Consider the following 22,155-nt stretch of genomic DNA (forward strand, 5'->3'; position numbering starts at 1 on the left):
GCGTCTGGAGTTACATGGAGGCCAGATCAGTTGTGGATGGCAGTTTCAAAAGCAGAAATTGCTAGTGAAATCCAACAGGTCTGGCAGCATGTGTGGACAGAAAATTGAGGTAATGTTTTGGGTCCAGTGACCCCTCTTCTGTATTCTCAAGAACCAGAGCCAGTCTTCTGCAGAAAGGTCAGTGGACCTGAAATGTTAACTCTGATTTCTCTCCACAGATGCTGTCAAACCTGCTAAGTTCATCCAGGAATTTTTGTTTTTGCTTCTGATTTCCATTATCTGCAATTTTTTTTTCACTTAAGGGAGACAGTTTCCTTTCCTCAAGGACGTTAGTAAAACAGATGGATGTTTCTGACAATTGACAATATTTCATGGTCATCATTAGACTCAATTCCAGGTTTTTATTCAATTCAACCTCCCCCATCGACCATGGTGGGATTGGAACCTGGATCCCTGGAACATTACCTGAGGTTAATGGATTAAAAGCCTAATATCTGTGGTAGGTAAGTTACTTGAGATGACTCTGAGAGATAAGATATTCATGCATTTGGAAGGACAAGGTTTGATCAGGAATATTGAGCATGGCTTTGTGCATAGAAGATCATGCCTCACAACGTTTTTAAAGCTTGATTAGTGGTTATAGGAAGATGATGGTCTAATGGTATTGTCACTAGACTATTATAGAGTCATAGGGTCCTACAGCACGGAGACAAGCTCTTTGGCCCAAACTGCTCCATGCCGACCAAAATGTCCATCCGCTCTATCCCTTTTCCCTGCACTTGGCCCATATCCTTCCAAACTTTTCCTATCCATGTATTTGTCCAAATGCCATTTACATGTTGTTAATGTATCCGCCTCAACCACTTCTGCTGGATCTCATTCCAAATGTATACCATGCTCTGGGTAAAAATGTTGCCCTTCAGGTTCTCTTTAATTCTTTCTTCTCTAACCTTAAACTGATGCCCTCTAATCCTCAATTCTCCAACCCTGGGAAAATGACTGTGCATTCACCCTCTCCATGCCTGTCTTGACCTTATTCTCTTCTATAAGATCCCCCCTCAATCTCCTATACTCTAAAGAAAAATGTCCTAGCTTGTCCAGCATCTCCCTGTAACTCAGACCTTTGAGTCTTGGCAACATCTTGTAAATTTCCTCTGCACTCTTTCCAGTTCAATAACATCATTCCGATAGCAAGATGACCAAAACTGAACACAATACTCTAAGTGCGGCCTCACCAAAGTCCTGTACAACTGCAACATAACTTCTCAATTTCTATACTCAATGCCCTGACTGATGTAGGCCAATGTACCTAAAGCCTTTTCCACTGCCCTGTCTACCAGTGACTCCACTTTCAGAGAACTGAGAACCTGAACTCCAAGGTCCCTTAATTCCAATACATTCCTTAAGGCCCTACCATTCACTATGAAACTACGACCTTGATTTCACTTTCCAAAATACAAGACCTCACACTTATCTATATTAAACTCCATTTGCTATTTCTCAAACTGCTTCTCTAGCTGATCAAGGTCATACTGCAATTTCTGATAACCTTCCTCACTGTCCATGATACCTCCTATTTTAATGTCATCTGCAAACGTACCAATCACATCTTGTACGTTCTCATCCAAATCGTTGATATAGATAACAAACAGCAATGGGCTCAGCACTGACCCGAGGCACACCACTAGTCACAGGCCTCTAGTCTGAGTTATAGGAAGAGGTTGGACAAGACATGACTTTTTTCTTTAGAGTGTAGGAGACTGAGCAGGGAAAAGTGTATAAAATCATGAGAGGCATGGATAGGGTGAGTACACTCAGTCTTTTTCCCAGGATTGGGTAATCGAGGATGAGAGGGCATCAGTTGAAGGTTAGAGAGAACCTGAGGGTCAACTTTTTTACATAGAGGGTGGTTCGCATATGGAATGAGCTGCCAGTGACGTGGTTGAGGCAGGTACATTAATAACATAAAAGGCATTTGACAAATATATGGATAGGGAAGGTTTGGAAGGATATGGGCCAAGTGCAGGAAAATGGGGTGAAAACGAATAGGCATTTTGGTCAGCATGGACCAGTTTGGAACAACGGGCCTGTCTCCATGCTGTAGGACTCTATGACTCTATAATAGTCTTGTGACAATACCACTAGGCCATCATCGCCCCATAACCAATAATCAAAGCTCTAAAAGAATGCCAATGCCAATCTATGGAAACATTTCCTTTATATCTTTCTTGTGTTGTTCTGTGATCCCTAAGAATGCAAACAGAAATATGTACTGCTTTTAATGCTTTCCATATTTTACTTTTTCTTTTTATGTCTTGGCCTCTCTCTTCTTTTATTGAAGCTTTAAGAGTTATTGTCCCTTTAAAACTGAGGCTTGTTCCTTTGGGTGGTATTTGTGCCAATAAAGTAGCAATGACATCATGTATACCTTTATTTAATTTTGTGTTGTTTCAGGAAAAAGAAATGCTAGAATTGAACAACATCCAACCAGAAATAATACCTTCTTAGTTTGGAAAAATAATTCTGTATTTGCTTTCCAAGATCACCTTCTTAGGCCAGAGCTGCCCTTCAATGTTGTTAAATTATATCTAATTTTAAGTTGATGCTGTCCTGGTCAAATTGCAAACTTATTTTCAAACCCTCTTTTGAGAGGTTAAGTACTCACTGTGCTTCAGCACAAGGCTGTAACTTGTAGTTTTGGTTGTAGTTGTAACTTCAGTACTGTACTTGAATAAACTAATAACAGGAAAAGCATATACACAACTACCATGCTGCTGTCACCTCTACAATGCAGGGTGCAACTAACTAGGTAACATGACTAGCATGTATTGCCCTAATACAAACATCATGATTTGATTTCTTATTGTCCATATTTTGCAACATGTAGACAGGAGTCTTGTTGAGTCAGATGTCTTTGAGTTTATTTGCAATATTAAATATTGACATGACTACCATATGATAGACTTAGTCTGGATTCTATGCTTACAGATGTTACCGTATATTACATATAAAGCTGACCACCTACACTGGCTCCATTACACAAACAAAGTGATTAAAGGCAAGGTGTATACTTTTATATCAGAATGTCATTCATCATGATGTCATGTAACTGTCTTAAGGGCCTGTCTGGTCTGGAATCTATGCCAATTACTTCACTAAAATGTCAGTTAGACTTTTATGCTCACTCTATAAGCTTAGGCCTTAAACTCATAATCTCTATCTCAGACTGGCAATTGCTCTGAAACAAGCCTCCAAGAGAAAAGCAAAACAAATGTGTCCAGTGCCTCAGCAAGGGCATGGAAAGGACTCAAGGTATAAAAAAACAGTTTAATCTTCCAAGGTGTAGCAAGCTTGTCAGTTCATCCACATTCAACATAAAGTCTCAGCCCCTCAATGATGCCAGTGTTGTTACAATTATTAAAGTGTGCAGCCATGTATGCTATCACTACATTCAGTTATCAGATGCCATTTACCAACCAAATCAGGGAGTTGTCATTCTTTGGTTTCAGAACCTCATAAAAACTAGTCAAGTTCACAAACAGCAAGGATATTAAATATGACCCGTGTTTTTTCACACAATTTTGTCTATTTATGATTTGAAGTTTGTCATGATTATGAAGGGTATTTGCAGACTATGAATCTTACAGTTCCCCAGTATGATTGCTGATATCCAGATCTAATTTTGATTTTTATTAGTCTGTAATAAATTTCCATTTTCTGTTCACTTGCCACATACCAGCAAAACTAAATATTCAGTCGAACATTTGTGCTACCAAACTGGTTACAGAGTTTCCACCCAATTATAAGATGTCAAGATATAAATCACCAACAGTCAATCACCAATGAATATTTAACATGTCAAAGGGATTTGTTGAAAGCTGTCAGATTTTTAATCCCTTCATTGATCCATTTGATTACTCAGATTCAGTCAGGAAAGAATTGAGGATTATATTTGTTTATTTAAATATTTACCTCTATATTTTGACGTTTTGACATTCTTAAAACCTTCAATGCATCTCATTTTAACCCATGCTAAACAGCAAGTTATAGACATCTCCAGGGAAGGTATTAATGATATCCTGCACAGATCCTTGGAACTATCTGCACCATTGAATCAGAGGACTGTGAGCTTAATGAATTGTGCATGTTATATAATCTGGGATTTTATAACAATACAGCGAGTGTGCTTATTGTCAGAGGCAGGTCTTTCTTGAACAAGGCATTAATCTATATCTGTCTATTTAGGAACACGCAAAAGCTTCCACATTAAAAAGAGTTCTTCCTGAGGTCTCAGTCTTTAACTATACAGGTGAAGATATAAATCTAACATATGAGAGTTGGTTTTTGTTATTATTTAATGATGAAAGCATGAAGAGTATTCCAAGCGTTCTGATTATGACAGCCATTGAATCGAACTGCCAAGCAATTGCTCACCTCTTGGATCCATCATTCAGACAGAGTGCCTTTAATAAGGGACCACCCTCCCCCCACCCGGGAACTCACAAGAAATCTCACACAGGCTGTGCTCCTCGGATAGTGTGTCTTCCACCAGCACTGGGTTATTGAGGCAAAGCAGGAAGAGTTTTAAATCCCTAGTCTGTCCTATCCTTTGACTGCATTTGACAGAAGTATTGAAATGCTTGTTACTTGATTGAAGTCCATGAGATCATGAAATGTTTTTGAGAAGGTGGATGTGGAAGTGATGGCCCCTCAGGGTCACTGTCCTAAAGTTAGGTTGCCTTCTTATTTGGAAAGACATGAGATGGCCCTTGTTTCACGGTAGTTATGTCTCTAGCTCTCAGCCAGGAGTTCTTGTTTCAAGTCCCACCCACAACAGAAGTGTCTAATAACATTGCCAACCAGGTTCATTCAAAATATGTAGAACAGAGATGAGGGGACTTTGCTTCTTTCAATTTGAAGATGTGCAAGTTAGGTGGATTGGCCATGCAAAATTCTCATTTATCTCATTTAGCCTCCTCTCATTTATCTCTCCACCCTTCAGGCTCTCTGCCTGTATTCCTGATTTCGGGCTTTTGCCCGAAACGTCGATTTTACTGCTCCTCAGATGCTGCCTGAACTGCTGTGCTCTTCCAGCACCACTAATCCAGAATCTGGTTTCCAGCATCTGCAGTCATTGTTTTTACCATGCAAAATTCCTGTCATGTCCAGGATATGTAGACTACGGATTAGCCATGGGAAATGTAGTATTACAGGAATAGGAGGGTGAGTCTGAGTGGGGGGTTCTTCAGAGGGTCAGCATGGACTCAGTGGATTGAATAGCCTGCATCCACACTGTAGAGATTCTATGTTTGTGCAATTTTAGAACTCTGCCTCAGAAGGTAGTGGAAGTGGAGTCATTAAATGTTATTAAGTCAAAGGGAGACTAAGTCCTGTTCATCAAGAGAACCAAAGATTATAGGAGGTACAAGGGAATGGATATTCACATACAAATCGATCAGCCACAGTCTTGTTGAAAAACAGAGCGAGCTTGAGGAGTTGAATGGTCTACTTCTGTCCCATTTTGTATATTTGTATACAAATACTATGTTTGACCTTGACAAGCCCCAAAACAACAATTTGAGATAATACGTACTGCACCGACTATCCACTTTCCATCTAAGCTACACTCATATCTTCCTAAATGTTACAGACACACACTCTTCTCCTACTAATGAAAGGCCATCAGCATTACAACATTATGAATCAGCAGCAGATTTTAGATTCATAGAATAGAATCTCTCCAGTGTGGAAATAGGCCATTTGGCCCAACAAGTCCACACTGACCCTCTGAAGAGTATCCTGCCTAGACCCATTCCCCTTCCCTATTACTCTACATTTCCCCTGACTCATGCACCTAACCTATACACCCCTGAACACTATGGGTAATTTAGCATGGCCAGTTCACCTAACCTGCACATCTTTGGACTGTGGGAGGAAACCTGAACACCCAGAGGAAACCCACACAGACACAGGGAGAACGTGCAAACTCCACACAGACAGTCACCCAAGGCTGGAATTGAACCCGGGTCCCGGATGCTGTGAGGCAGCAGTGCTAACCACTGAGCCACTGTGCCGCCCTTGGACCTTTGTTTCCTCTGCTTGATTGTTTGCCCCTTCATTTAAAGGGTTTTTGTGGCATCTTACGAGGACTGAAAAAGCTTGAAAACAGTCAGTCTCACTCTAGGATTACCATATTATTTATCTTGTTTTTCATGGCACTTTGTGTACATCTGACGGAAGCTGGATTTCCCTAGAACACAGGAGGGGGCGACACATCAGAACATGGGAAACTGATGTATGTTCCCCAGAATTTAGAGGCTTGTAGATGATTCAATTATATTTTACATGATATGATGGGGAACATTTAAGAAAGTTTGGGAGAAACAATTTCTACCAATTGGAGAGTCAAGGACTAACTCACTTAGGCAAATATTAGAACCAGAATTTGAGGAGTGAAAAAGAGGCACTGCTTTATGCAAATGACAATTGCTGCTTAATTAATGTTTAATTTCAAATTTGAAATTGATAACCTTTAAGTCAGCCAACAGTATCAAAACATAAGTATTAAAACAAGAGATGAGTGAACACAATTTTGGGCAAGATGAGAACGTGCAAGAGGTAAAGTTCTAAATCTAGTACCGCAATGGAAAAAAAATGATTTGAGAAGCTGGGGGGAGAGAAATGACAATGGCTTTAATGTTCCAAAAAAATGCTGACTGGGAAGTGAACCATTTTTGATTAAAGTGAAAATTTTAAAATGACCCTTCCTGCATCAATAAACACCTTTTGCAGTTCATTATGTCCATTGTGAATATGGAACTAGTGTGAAGACACATCACAAAAACACTACAGGAGAGTTTTATTATGTTAACTGTAGTGATTGGAACAAGGTGGACTTTGTTGACTATGTGGTCCTTGAGTGGGGTTGTTTACCTGGGCGAATTGGTGGCTCAGTGGTTAGCACTGCTGCCCCACAGCACCAGAGACCTGGGTTTAATTCCCACCTGTCTGTGTGGAGTTTGCACATTCTCCCCGTGTCTGTGTGGATTTCCTCCGGGTGCGCCGGTTTCCTCCCACATTCCAAAGATGTGCAGGTCAAGTGAATTCGCCATGCCAAATTGCCCACAATGTTATGTGCATTAGTCAGGGGTGAATATAGGGGAATGGGTCTGGGTGGGTTACTCTTCGGAGGGTCGGTGTGGACTTGTTGGGCTGAAGGGCCTGTTTCCAAACTGTAGGGAATTCCAAATCTCCTCAGTTCAGGGGACTGACTGACACTGGCCACAGCCAGTGCATTGTTCACAAGTAAATAAAGGATGACTTGGTGATGGAATACCAGCCTCTGTGCCGTTATTTCATTAACTGTCTTGTTATCGGCTAATGAAACTTACTTTATCATCATTATTATATATGCACATGCAATGTGTATGTTTATGTGTGCACAGCTTAGGCAATTTCTGTGTTGTACACTGTGTGTATTATGTGTGTGTAGAGTTTCATATTGCATCATTATTTTCCAAAGCAACTCCAATTGTACCTTAAGATTATTTATTCAACCTAGCTATTTCACCGAAGTGCAAAGGCATTTTTAATTCAAGAAATGAGGGTGTAGCCAGCTAAGCTCCCCTTCAATTGCCTTTGAGAAGGTGGTGATGAGCTGCCTCTTTGAATGGCTGCCATCTTAGAATGTAGGAAAACTGATGTTTTCTTCAGTTGGGAGTTAAGCCATTTTGACTCAGCAGTAGTGAAGGAATGGCAATAAAGCTCAAAGTCAGGAATGGCATCTGTTCCCATCCATCTGCTGGCCTTGTCTTTCTAAGTGATGGACATTGCAGGTTTGGGAGATTCTATTGAAGGAACTATAGTGAGTTGCTGCTGTGCATCTTGTAGATAGCACATTCTTCACACTGTGCGACAGTAGCTGAGTGAGTGAAGGTAGTGGCTAGAATGCCAATTATGTGGGATATCAAACTTCTTAATCAGAGTCAGAGTCACAGCACAGAAACAGATCCTTCAGTCCAACTCATCAATGCCAACCAATTTTCCCAAGTTAAACTGGTTCCATTTGCCTGCATTTGGCCAATATCCCTCTAAACTTTTCTTATTTCAGTACATGCTTAAATTTTTTAAAAATATTGTAACTGTACCTGCATCAACCGCTTCCTGTGGTGATTTATTCAAAATACACACCACCCTCTCTATGAAAAAGTTGTCCCTTAGGTCCCTTTTAAATCTTTCTCCTCTCCTTAAAATTATGCCCTCTGGAGTATTGTGTGTTGTTGGAGCTGCACTCACTCAGGCAAGTGGGTAATATTCCATCATCCTTCTTACTTTTGCCTTGTACATGGTGGACAGGCATCGGGAAGACAAATGATGAGTTATTTGACACAGAATTCCTAGCCTCTGACCCACTCCTGTAGCCACAGCATTTATGTGGACAGTCCAGTTCAGTTTCTGGTCAATGGCAACACCCAGGATGTTAATAGTGGGTGTTTCAGTGGTTATAATACCATTGAACATCAAGAGCTCATTAATGAAGTAAAAGATTAAGAATAATTATATTTTAATGGGTTTTTGGAACACAGATCATCAAAACTTGGAGTTAGAAAAGTTAACATTACGAATGGGAATTGGTGAGTCCAAGATCAAGTGACATTAGAAGCAAACTCTACAGTTCCACATCAGGACATATCATGGCACAGTGGTTAGCACTGCTACCTCATAGCGCCGGAGACCCGGGTTCAGTTCCAGCCTCAGGCGACTGACTGTGTGGAGTTTGCACATTCTCCCTGTGTCTGTGTGGGTTTCCTCCGGGTGCTCCAGTTTCCTCCCACAGTCCAAAGATGTGCAGATCAGGTGAATTGGCCATGCTAAATTGCTTGTAATGTTAAGTTAGGGGTAACACTTTGGCGGGGTGGTGTGGACTTGTTGGGCTGAAGGGCCTGTTTCCACACTGTAAGTAATCTAATCTAAAAACTCTTTCTGTCTTCACGGCCCCTCAGAATGAGGATAGCACTTGTTCATGGATACCCTTTATAGACAGGTGAAACCTTTAATGTACTGAGGCCATCACACTGCATGAAAAAACATCATTTAGGTTGGTTGAGAATCTTTCCTGCTTTTCTCAGCTGCTGTAGCTGTATCAAAGCGATTTACAAATTTATAACATTTTTACCCCTTATGACATATCTCCCCTGAATATTAAATCATAAGGTGTGAATTGAACCCCAGATATATGAATGTTACCCACTCTGTCATAAGACATCCTCACAATATCATTACTAACTGCTCCCCAAAGCTGCTTTTAACTAGTTTTTTTGTCAAATATAAAGCAGGATAACATTTGCAGAAGTGCTAAATGAATTGATATCTTCTTTTACAGCATTTAAAGATTCTTGAACAATTCAGATTACAATATTCTTTTATGACACGATGGCAGTTAAAAAATCTGCCTGAGATCCATATTCATAATGGACTTATTGAACTGCAGCCCTGACACCACGCTTAATCTGAAGGTAGATGAGATATTAAACCATCCACTTTCATTAAGGTCTCAGAAAGGGCATCACATCTTGCAAAACAAGTCAGACCACATATGGAGAGCAGACGTGATCTTCTGCTGTATTCTCATAACCTGTGGTATGAGGTTGTTTAGATGTGAATGTCAGCCTGATGGTGTGTTATAAGGAATATGTGCATTTCGTAAAACATTATTCTCTAAGCCCGCTATGAAAAAGCAATGATCGAGGACAAAGAACAACTTTCACTTCACTGCCCCAATACAGCCTAAACCCAAAAAATAATGCACTTTGCAAAGTCAGTACACAAACAGCAGCACCAAAATCTAGACTGAAACAAGCTGTGAGTGCGCCTTTCTACTCCAGCTAATACTGTAGCAAATTTAATTATTGATAAGGGGAGATCATTTAACTCAGTTGATTCACTCTACTCCAGCAAGAGCAGTGAAGAAGTTGACATCTTCCAATTACTGGGGGAATTTGCAGATCTATAAATTCTAACTATCTCGGTAGCCAACAAATTAAGTATAAAGACAGGCTTCTGGCAAATAAAAACATTTAAGATATGAATTAAGAAGTTGCCTATCTTAGCATCCAACCAGCCCATGAATGAATCCAATAGCTTGTTCCAGGTATCTGTCACTGTGGTAGAAAAAGAATGAACATGAAAAAAAGGGTGAAAGAGAGAGCCATAGAATCATTGATAAGCTATGGCACAGAAAAAGCACATTTAACTCCTCATGACCGCACCAGCCAGAGGGAAAATAACTAGCCATCGATTCTAACCCCACTTCCCAGCATCTAGTCTGTATCTCTGCTGGTTTCACTGATCCAGGTACAAATCTGGTTTCCTTTTGAACAAGTTGATGGTCTCAGCCTGAGTTGGACACTAATTTCCAAAACACATTGCCTGCTGAGTGAAAAACAATTTTCCTCATCTCTCCTCTAGTTCTTCTACCAGTCAGTCTGCAGCCCTGGCAATCAATGTTCTCTCTAAACTGTCAGCATTCTTCCCATCATTGACCTCTGGCTTCATAAGTCACTGCCACACTCAGCGATCCACACTAAAACTGTAGGGAATGCATCTGGTAATTGACCTCTCCACTAGAGCCACAGATCATTGCTGTCTACACTGTCAGGCCCCTCAGAATTTTATGTGCACTGCAGAAGTCATTGTGATCTTCCTTCATCTTTTGTCTCCTGACAGTGAAAGAGAGGGAGGTGTAAGACGGACTCCACTGCTTTCCAAAGCTCAGTATGGCACTATAATAATTTGTATGTGTGTAGCAGCTACAAAATAGCAAGATATCCCAAATGACCTTTGGGTTATCACCAAACCACATGTTGTAGTAAGATGGTAAATGGCCAAAGATTCGTCGAAAAGGAGTAGTCTTAAAGAAAGATAAGGCGGAAATTAAGAGAGGCTTAGGAAGGAAATTTGAAAGCCGGTTGGTAAGGTCAGGGCCACCACTACTAAAATGATGAAAGTCTTGGAAGCTCAAGAGGTCAGAATTAGATGAGCACAAATACTTCAGAGGATCTTAAGATTTTCCTGAAAGCTTGCTCTTTGATCATCCCTTCTAATATCTCCTTCTGTGCCACATTTTAGTTGATAAGACATCTGTGAAATTCTTTGAGATGATTCACTGCATTAATGTTTTTTTAGATTAGATTCCCTGCAGTGTGGAATCAAACCCCCCTCGGCCCAACCAGTCTACACCGACCGTCCGAAGAGTAACCCACCCAGACCCGTTTCCCACTGACTAATGCACCTAACACAATGGGCAATTTTACATGGCCAATTCACCTGACCTGCACATCTTTGGACTGTGGGAGGAAACCGGAGCACCTGGAGGAAACCCACGCAGACACGGGGAGAATGGACAAATTCCACACATCACCGGGGGAGGAGGGGACAAACTGGAAGTTTAAGAAGGAAATTGAAGGGAAAGTTAGAACAAGGGAAGTCAAGAAAGACAATGGTATCAATGAAGCAGAAAACTCAAAAAGGGAACATGCCGTAAGGTTGAGTGAAATAGGGGTTGATAGGAAGGGTGAGGGCAGTAACAAATTAAAAATACTATATATGAATGCACGAAGTATTAGAAATAAGATGGATGAGCTTGAGGCTCTTTTGGAAATTGGCAGCTACAATATTGTGGGGATAACAGAGACATGGCTTCAAGTGGACAGGGCCTAGGAAATGAATATTCAAGGCTATACGTGCTATCGTAAGGACAGACTGACGGGCAGAGGGGGTGGGGTGGCCCTGTTGGTAAGGGATGATATTCAGTCCCTTGCGCGGGGGGACCTAGAATCAGGGGATGTAGAGTCTGTATGGATAGAGCTGAGAAATTCTAAGGGTACAAAGACTCTTTTGGGAGTTATCTACTGGCCACCAAATAGTAGTATGGATGTAGGGTGTAAGTTGAATAAGGAGCTGAAATTGGCCTGTCACAAAGCTGTTACTACAGTTGTTATGGGGGATTTCAACATGCAGGTAGACGGGGAGAATCAGGATGGTATTGGACCTCAAGAAAGAGACTTTGTGGAGTGCCGCCGAGATGGATTCTGAGAACAGCTGGTGCTGGAGCCTACCAGGGAGAAGGCAATTCTGGATCTGGTATTGTGCAACGAACCAGAATCGATCAGGGACCTTGAAGTGAAGGAGCCATTAGAAGGTAGTGACCATAATACAATAAGCTTCAATTTGCAATTTGAAAGGGAGAGGGTACAATCGGTAGTGACAATATTTCAGTTGAATAAAGGGAACTATGGAACTATGAGGGAGGAGCTGGCCAAAGTTCAATGGTGCAATAGCTTAGCAGTGATGACAGTGGAGGAACAATGGTGGATATTTCTGTGTATAATGCAGAAGATGCAGGATCAGTTCATTCCAAAAAGGAAGAAAGATCCCAGGAGGAGACATGGGGTGGCCATGGCTGACGAGGGAAGTTAAGAAACATATAAAGTCAAAAGAGAAAATGTATAACATAGCAAAGATAAGTGGGAAAACGGAGGACTGGGAAGCTTTTAAAGAACAACAGAGGATTACTAAGAAAGAAATACGCAGAGAAAAAATGAGGTACAAAGGCAAACTGGCCAAAAATATAAAGGATAATAGTAAAGGCTTTTTTAGGTATGTGAAAGGGAAAAAATGGTTAAGGCTAAAATTGGGCCCTTGAAGACAGAAACAGGGGAATATATTACAGGGAACAAAGAAATTGCGGAAGAGTTACATTGGTACTTCAGATTTGTGTTCACTGGGGAAGACACAAGCAATCTCCCAGAGGTAACAGTGGCTGAAGGACATGAACTGAATGGAATTTATATTTGCCAGGAATTGGTGTTGGAGAGACTGTTAGGTCTGAAGGTTGAAAAGTCCCCAGGGCCTGATGGTCTACATCCCAGGGCACTGAAGGAGGTGGCTCGAGAAATCGTGGATGCGTTGGTGATTATTTTCCAGAGTTCAATAGATTCAGGATCAGTTCCTGCAGATTGGAGGGTGGCTAATGTTGTACCACTTTTTAAGAAAGGAGCGAGAGAGAAAGCAGGAAATTATAGACCAGTTAGTCTGACCTCAGTGGTGGGAAAGATGCTGGAGTCAATTATAAAGGATGAAATTACGACACATATGGATAGTAGTAACAGGATAGGTCAGAGTCCGCATGGATTTATGAAGGGGAAATCATGCTTGACTAATCTTCTGGAATTTTTTGAGGATGTAACTCTGAAGATGGACAAGGGAGATCGAGTGGATGTAGTGTACCTGGACTTTCAAAAAGCCTTTGATAAAGTCCCACATAGTAGGTTAGTGAGCAAAATTAGGGCGCATGGTATTGGGGGCAAAGTACTGACTTGGATTGAAAATTGGTTGGCTGATAGGAAACAAAGAGTAGTGATAAACAGCTCCCTTTCAGATTGGCAGGCGGTGACCAGTGGGGTACCGCAGGGGTCAGTGCTAGGACCGCAGCTTTTTAAAATATATATTAATGATATAGAAGATGGCATTAATAGTAACATTAGCAAATTTGCTGATGATACAAAGCTGGGTGGCAGGGTGAAATGTGAGGAGGATGTTAGGAGATTACAGGGTGACCTGGACAGGTTAGGTGAGTGGACAGATGCATGGCAGATGCAGTTTAATGTGGATAAATGTATGATTATCCAATTTGGTGGCCTGACCTGCTGCGCTTTTCCAGCAACACATTTTCAGCTACTACTTAAATGGAGTCAAGTTAGGTAAAGGGGCAGTACAAAGAGATCTGGTTCTTGTACACCAGTCAATGAAGGCAAGCCTGCAGGTACAGCAGGTAGTGAAGAAAGCTAATAGCATGCTGGCTTTCATAACAAGAGGGATTGAGTAAAGAAGCAAAGAGGTTCTTCTGCAGCTGTACAGGGCCCTAGTGAGACCGCACCTGAAATATTGTTTGCAGTTCTGGTCTCCAAATTTGAGGAAAGACATTCTGGCTATTGAGGGAGTGCAGCGTAGGTTAATGAGGTCAATTCCTGGAATGGCGGGACTATCTTATGTTGAAAGATTGGAGCGACTGGGCTTGTATACCCTTGAGTTTAGAAGACTGAGAGGGGATCTGATTGAGACGTATAAGATTATTAAAGGATTGGATACTCTGGAGGCAGGAAACATGTTTCCACTGGTGGGTGAGTCCCGAACCAGAGGACACAGCTTAAAAATAAGGTTTAGGCCATTTAGGACAGAGATGAGGAGAAACGTCTTCACCCAGAGAGTGGTGGCTGTGTGGAATGCTCTGCCCCAGAAGGCAGTGGAGGCCAAGTCTCTGGATTCATTCAAGAAAGAGTTGGACAGAGCTCTCAAGGATTGCAGAATCAAGGGTTATGGAGATAAGGCAGGAACAGGATACTGATTGAGGATGATCAGCCATGATCATATTGAATGGTGGTGCAGGCTCGAAGGGCAGAATGGCCTACTCCTGCAGCTATTGTCTATTGTCACCCAAGGCTGGAATCGAACCTGGGTCCCTGGTGCTGTGAAGCAGCAGGCCTAACCACTGAGCCAGCGTGCCACCCCAATTATGTGGTGCTACCTAAATTTTTTCTATTCATTCATTGGATGAGGGTGTCACTGGCTAGACCAGCATTTATTTCCCATCCCTAATTGCCCAGAGGACTGTTAAGAGTCAGCTACATTGCTGTAGGTCTGGAGTCACATGTAGGCCAGACCAGGTAAGGATGGCAGTTTCCTTCCCTGAAGGACATTAGTGAACCAGATGGGTTGTCAGTTGTCATTGTCTTCAGCCACAGTGTAGTGTCAATAGGTTCAGCCAAAATTGTTGTGATCAAAAATAAAAAGGTACCATTATACTTTGCCTTCAATTACTGATGTTCCTAACTGGCTCTTTATGTATTGAGTTTCAGTACAGTTCAGTTTGCGTGTGCAGTGTCCAGGTTTCTTTCCATCCAAATTAAACAGAATTAAGTGAGCACTTGCCAATTGATTCACCTTGTTTTTCTGTTTTTCATTATGTTTGGATATTTTTAAACATTGCCGACCTTTCTGCAGAACCTTTCCATAGCCCTTAATACAGTTAGCATGGTTTGATCCCCTACAGCCTTCTCTTGTCGAATTTGCCAATCATCTCGATCAACGGGGTTTAAAATTGCAAATTGCTGAGGTCTCTTTGGAATTTCTCTTCTAATTTGATACTTCTGCAATCATCTTTCTTTCTTTATTGTCTCAAATATGGAGCAGTGATTCGAAAGTGACATTGTGCTTTATCTTAGGAATGCATCAGCCCAGAAACCAAATCGTAATGCAAGTGGTCACAATCTCTCTAATAAATGGGGATAACTATTACACTGGGTACTCTTGCCAGCTGATAAGCAAACTGAAATCATTTCAATTCTTCCAGCAAAGAGGGATTCTATCCAGTTCGTCTGGGCTGATCCCAAGGTAAAACAAAATGTGGGAAACTCAGGGGAAAAATCTTTCTGTGTGTTTTTGATATGTATGTTTCTGCGCATGTTAATTCTTGGGATGTGGGTATTATTGATGTGGTTGGCATTTATTGCCCATCCCTAGTGTCTTTTGGGACATGGTTGAGGGCATTGTAATCTGCACAGTCCGGACAATGAGCAAACTGATCATGTCAGATGAGCATATCCTGAGGCTTTAAACCATCGGTAATAAACTGTGTTTATATTGTTATAAATTGTTCTGTTGCAACTCAAGTATTCTCTCATCACTTCCTTTTTGAAAAAAAGGCTCATTTAAGTTGACCAACGCTCAACACAATGTAATACTGCACATTGAGACATGCTGCATCTTTAATCACTGTTCCTGCTCAAACCCGTGCAAACATTTTAACAAATCTTCAGAATTAGTCTCAGTGAATTACAAATCATTTTGATTGTTCTGGCATTTTTCAAAGAATTTTGTGCCACATTATTCATTCCAATGAATTTCACTATACATCTTAATTAAAACACAGCTTTCATCTCCATTCATTGTTCACATGCAGTTGGGAAAGCTTCTATTCAGAAAATCCCCTGATGCTAAGTTTTTATTGACATCATTTTTGGATGTCTTCCTGATGCTTAGACTACTCAATATTCAATATTCACTTCTGTAACAATTTTTCACTTTAGTCCTGAATAAAGAACCGTCTAGTTTTCAGGAGCACTTGAGGGAATAAAAGACTTGAACATTGTGGGCATGTTCAGAGACAATTGAAATCATGCATAGGCCCAAGTCTTCTAGACTCCAGGTAGTTGGAGACTAGTTGTACCCAAAAGATGTGCTTTGGAACACTTGGGAAGTCCTGATAGAATTGTTCAGGAAATTTAAACTTCCAAGAAGTAATGACCTGGAGTCCAGGAATTCCTGAAACAGTTTCCAGGAAAGATTAGAAAGATTAAACTCAGTTCTAACCTCTGAGTAGGTCTACAACTGACTGTTCCCCCCTTTTCTCTCCCCCCAACTCCTGGTGCAACAACTTCCCAAACCATCCTACTCTCCTCACTAGAGTCTGACTGCCACCCTAACCATGCAGCCCCTACCCCCAACTGTCTCCATGGACCATGCATTGGAAATCAGGCACAAAAAGTCATAGGAAGGCACCTACAAAACATGTCGCCTACTTTGGGTTAGAAATTGAGATTCAGACCCAGGTCACTGGATTAGGCATTAGTTTATACCTTAATCAGAGCAGCTGAGAAAAGTATCTTGTACCGATGTTGGATCACAGCAGAAGCTGCTCTGAGAGATTGCATAAGCTGGATAGAAATGTCCATTCCTGTGGTAACCTTTAGAAATGTAGGGAGCAACATTCAAGACCTAGTGTGGAGACAGCAGCCTGAACCAGGTGGGAGGACTGAGATGATGATAGCAGCAACGCACTCTCCCTCGGTACACCACCTCGGTACTGCCCTCTTTAAACACTGTTTGTTCAACCATAGCCTAAGCTCCTAAACCTTGTGTCTCTGGTTGTGTTTCACCAGCCATTTCTTCTCCTCCTGGTTAGCTCAGCAATGCAAGCACAGTGGCTGAACTATATCAGTCAAACTTCGAGCAAGGAAGTATTGATCTGGGAAGAAATGTCAGGAATGAGATGTTTGTTTTTCAGGTGCGATCTTGACATGATCAGGCTACTTTATTGAGGTCCTATTGGAATTCTCACGTACGATGTAAGGGACCTACCTCTATGTGCATTACTCCATATCTGGGCTTCCCTTTCCTCATTTTGTCATGTGCAAGATGTTTATAGCCTCGATCTTTGCATTGCTTTCCATGAATGTGACAGTTAGAATAATCGACTCTTGGTGCCTTTCATTTTCCTGTGGGATACAGCACTATGATCTTGGAATCTGCAACCTGCACACGTTTCATTCCCATGTCCTTAAGTTGCAGATACATGGACCTGCTGTATGTAGTATAATTCCCATCCACCCCCTTCTGCCCATCAATTTTCACAAATTTTGAGCACCCTTCTTCTCATGAATGATGGGATATTGTTGGGATGAAGTGAGGGGTTGATGGAGCTTTATTTGTCATTAGTTTCCCTTCGGTGTTATGATCTTACCTGAGGACTCACACACTGGCATCTGTCTAAGTATCTATTCCAGTATCAGACTCCCTCAGTTAGGTGTGTTTGCACTGTTTGTGAACACACACAAACAGATCTCACCCTGCTCCTTCTTATAATACAGGTTCTCTGACAGGCAGATGGAAACTTCAACTTCAATAACAAAACAAAAGTTCTCAACTTAAGAGTCTAATGATGACCATGAAATCATTGTTGGGAAAATCCCACTTGGTTCACTAATGCCCTTAGGGAAGCAGAACGCTATCCTTACTGGATCTAGAATAATAGAATCCATACAGTGTGAGAACAGGCCCTTCAGCCCAACAAGTCCACACTGACCCTTTGAAGACTAACCCACCCAGACCCATTTCCCTACTTCTCTACATTTACCCCTGATTAATGCACCTGACCTACACATTTGTGAACACTCTGGGCAATTTAGCATAGCCAATTCACCTAACCTGCAAGTCTTTGGGTTGTGTGAGGAAACCAGAGGGGACCCATGCAGACTCCACACAAACAGTCGCCCGAGGCTAGAATCGAGCCTGGGTCCCTGGTACTGTGGGACAGCAGTGCTAACCACTGAGCCACCGTGTCACTCTGGCCTACATGTAACTCCAGACCCACACCAATGTGAGTGACTCAGTGCCCTCTGGGCAGTAACTGCTGACCTCGGCTGCAACGCTCACCTCCCAGAATTAATTCTTTCAAAAGTGTTGAATTCCTCAAATCTCACCCATTGAGACTCCACTTAAAACCTTTACTCTGGTCAGGTTTTTTGATCACCTTTCCTGAAACCTCCCAATTTGACCTGACGCCAAATTCTGTCCGATAGTCTTCTCATGATACAGGGTGAGATGTGTGACTGTGTGAACAGCGCTATGCAAATGCAAGTTGTTGTTTTCCCACTTCTTTTCCTCCAAATTCAGGTTCCACAACTTTTTTGCATAGAAGGCAACACAGCACATTGCTCATTGTCTGATTTTATAAAGAGGTTTGTCACTCACCTTTTGGTCTCCCTCCTCAGCACAGGAATGTAATCAATGTAGGTTACCTCAAAAGAAACGTGACTCCGTTCCTGTCTCTCAGGACACCTTACACTGATGCTGGAACATCCGAATGCCAGTTTTTGGGATTTTATTTTAAACTGCTGAATGGTTTTGGGATTGATTTATTTTCATTCATACATACATTTTAAAGTAAAGTGGATCTTAATAGATTTAAAAATGAAGTATTTCCAAATGTCTACACAGCCCAGATTAGTCCATTTGGAGGATGTTATAAGGCAAAGTTGATTTCAAACAAATTAAAAGTGGTTATTGTAAAATTCCAGGCCCATTAGCCAGGATGTCCAAAATCTAAAGCAGAAAAGAAAGATTTTCATTTATACAGTGCCTCGGCTAATTAAACACTTAATATAATGTAAGGATGTTAAGGAATTCATTATGTCGTCACAGGTAGGTAAACAAATAATCACATTTATTGTTGTAAGGATGATTCTATTCACATAGGTACTCCCCAATGTGTAGAGAGATTGATAATCTCACTGGCAAAGGTGGTTGAGGAAAAGTCCTCATGCTCTTAGGCATGATGTGGAGCTGTTGGTGTTGGACTGGGGTGGACAAAGTTAAAGATCACACAACACCAGGTTATAGTCCAACAGGTTTATTTAAAAGTACAAGCTTTCAGAGCACTGCTCCTTCATCAGGTACCTAGAGGGGTAGAATCATAGGACTTACAATTTATGTAAATAAATACCTTTGTTTATTTATTCTATGGAAGCCGGACCAGTGTCAAGAACTCTCCATGTGCAAATAAAGAGTGACTTGGTGAGGGGATACAGGCTCTGTGTAGTTATTTCAGTCAGTGTGTTTGTGTTTGTGTAATATGTGTGAATATGTGAGTGTGTGTTTGTGGGCGCGTGTATATTTGTTTGTGTGTATGTATTTGTGTTGCGGGTTTGTGTGTCTTGGTGTGTGTGTATATTTGTGTGTATGCATGTGTGTATGCACATGCACATGTGTGCCCTTCTGTATCTGTGTGTTTGTGTATGTGTGTGCACTCACTCACTGTCAGAGAATCCAAGTCTTTTAATGATTCCTATTTGACACTACATTTTTCTTTGCTCAACTTTAAAATGGTTGCAAAAGCTCACAAGCTTTAGATATCATATCCCATTAAATCAAAAGAAAATCCTTTTGTTCCATTGTTCAATTTCTGTATGAAATGATTGGAAATATGGCATGGGCAGATTCCAGAATTATTAGAGTAACCAATACCCCTGTATTCGAGACAATAGCTACAGCAAAACTGAAACTGGCATTGCTAACCTTTTGCCTGTGTGATCTGTATAGCTGTGTATCAGAGAGTCACAAAGACCATGTGGAAAGTCACATTCTTTGTAAATTCCAGATAGGTGTCAGAAGTCAGCCATGGCTCAGTGATGACACATTCCATCTGAATCAGAATGTTATTGGTTCAAATAACCTTTCTAAGAGTTGTGCTGATAATCTGGCCTGGTACTTCAGAGCAAATACTGGAGGGATGCTGCACTGTCAGAGGCGAAACTCTAAGCTGCCCTTGCAGATAAAGCGAACAGATCCCACCATGTTTTTCAAAGTCCAAGAACATCACCTTGTGGTCTGGCCAACATTTATTCTGCAACAAGCATCATTAAAACAAATGATCTAGTCCCTACCACATTGCTATGGAATCTTGCTGTGCACCCTCTGCATGACTAAGCATTTGGAGGTGCTGAAGTTGGACTGGGGTGTATAAGGTTAAAAATCACACAACAGCAGGTTATACTTCAACAGGTTTATTTGGAAGCACTAGCTTTCGGAGCACTGCTCCTTCATCAGGTGGTTGTGGAGTAGAATACTTCAAAACCACCTGATGAAGGAGCAGTGCCCTGAAAGCTAGTGCTTCCAAATAAACCTGTTGGACTATAACCTGCTGTTGTGTGATTTTTAACTTTGTGCATTTAGGTACTTCTCCATTGGTTGCAAAATGCTTTGGAGCATCCTGTGAACATGTAAGGAACTATAAAAATGTAAGTCTTTCCTGTCAAGTTGTTTCTACTAATTTAGAGAGTGCCCATTGACAATAGCACCTTTCTAAATTTCTGTTCTCACAACTCAAACATGACAGACATGAAAATGCAAATCAGAAGCATTAATATAAATGCGCTGAAGCTCAGAACTGCAGGTCAGTCTTTCTGTTCTAAAGCACTGCAGGAGTGGACTGTAATATTTCCTTTCCATATTTGTTTGAAGTAGATAGGAGATGTTTCTGTGGGTCAGTACAATTGATCCCTTGTTAAGCTGCACACCCACATGTAAAGGGGAGGGATAATGGCGGAACTGGTATCTCACAGTTCTCTATCTCTCCTTACTACCTCAAATGGCTGGTCATACACACCAGCATACATATCAAACTGGTGTCCCACAACATTCGAGCTCTTACTACTGCCTCCATGTTACACAGCACTGCATAGCAGTGGCCATACCTGAGATCTCAACCTAACAGTCGTGCAGAACTAAGTGAGGTGTCTGTTCGTTTCAACGATGTGTTGTGGTGGCATCGCCCCTTCAAAGTGCATGAAGACCGGACAAGGTGAATGAGGGAGATAGAGTCATAGAGTCATAGAGATGTACAGCATGGAAACAGACCCTTCAGTCCAACCCGTCCATGCCGACCAGATATCCCAAACCAATCTAGTCCCACCTGCCAGCACCCGGCCCAAATCCCTCCAAACGCTTCCTATTCATTTACCCATCCAAATGCCTCTTAAATGTTGCAATTGTACCAGCCTGCACCACTTCATCTGGCAGCTCATTCCATACATGTACCAGACTCTGTGTGAAAAAGTTGGCCCTTAGGTGTCTTTTATATCATTCCCCTCTCACCCTAAACCTATGCCCACTAGTTCTGGACTCCCCGACCCCAGGGAAAAAACTTTGCCTATTTATCCTATCCATGCCCCTCATAATTTTGTAAACCTCTATAAGGTCAACCCTCAGCCTCCGACGCTCCAGGGAAAACAGTCCCAACCTGTTCTGCCTCTCCCTGTCGCTCAGGTCCTCCAATCCTGGCAACATCCTTGTAAATCTTTTCTGAACCCTTTCAAGTTTCACAACACCTTTCCGATAGGAAGGAGACCAGAATTGCACGCAATATTCCAACAGTGGCCTAACCAAAGAGCTGATCTTAACAGGTTAGTTAGGTAGTGGATCAGAAAATGGAGACTAGCAAAATATATGTCACAACCAGGTTACAGAAAGGCAGTATCACTAGTGACCTGAGAAGACCCTGGGAACTGACTCAATATAACCTTCAGAGTTCTTCCTGGAAAGTCGTCAACATATACGACTGTAGAAAGAAGCAGTGAGAAGCAATTGTTACAATTTCTACTGTCACAAGTTACTTCAATTCAAGGTACACATCTTGCAGATTGAAGATTCAGAGTTGAAGGTCTGGCAAATAAAATGAAGCAGAACACAAACACATTTCAACTTTAAAGTCACACTTCTCTGAAGGGTTCAGCAGACTGAAGAGGAATCTGATTTCAGGGA

The sequence above is a fragment of the Chiloscyllium punctatum genome, chromosome 27 (genome assembly GCF_047496795.1).
Source record: "Chiloscyllium punctatum isolate Juve2018m chromosome 27, sChiPun1.3, whole genome shotgun sequence".
Lineage (NCBI taxonomy): Eukaryota > Metazoa > Chordata > Chondrichthyes > Orectolobiformes > Hemiscylliidae > Chiloscyllium > Chiloscyllium punctatum.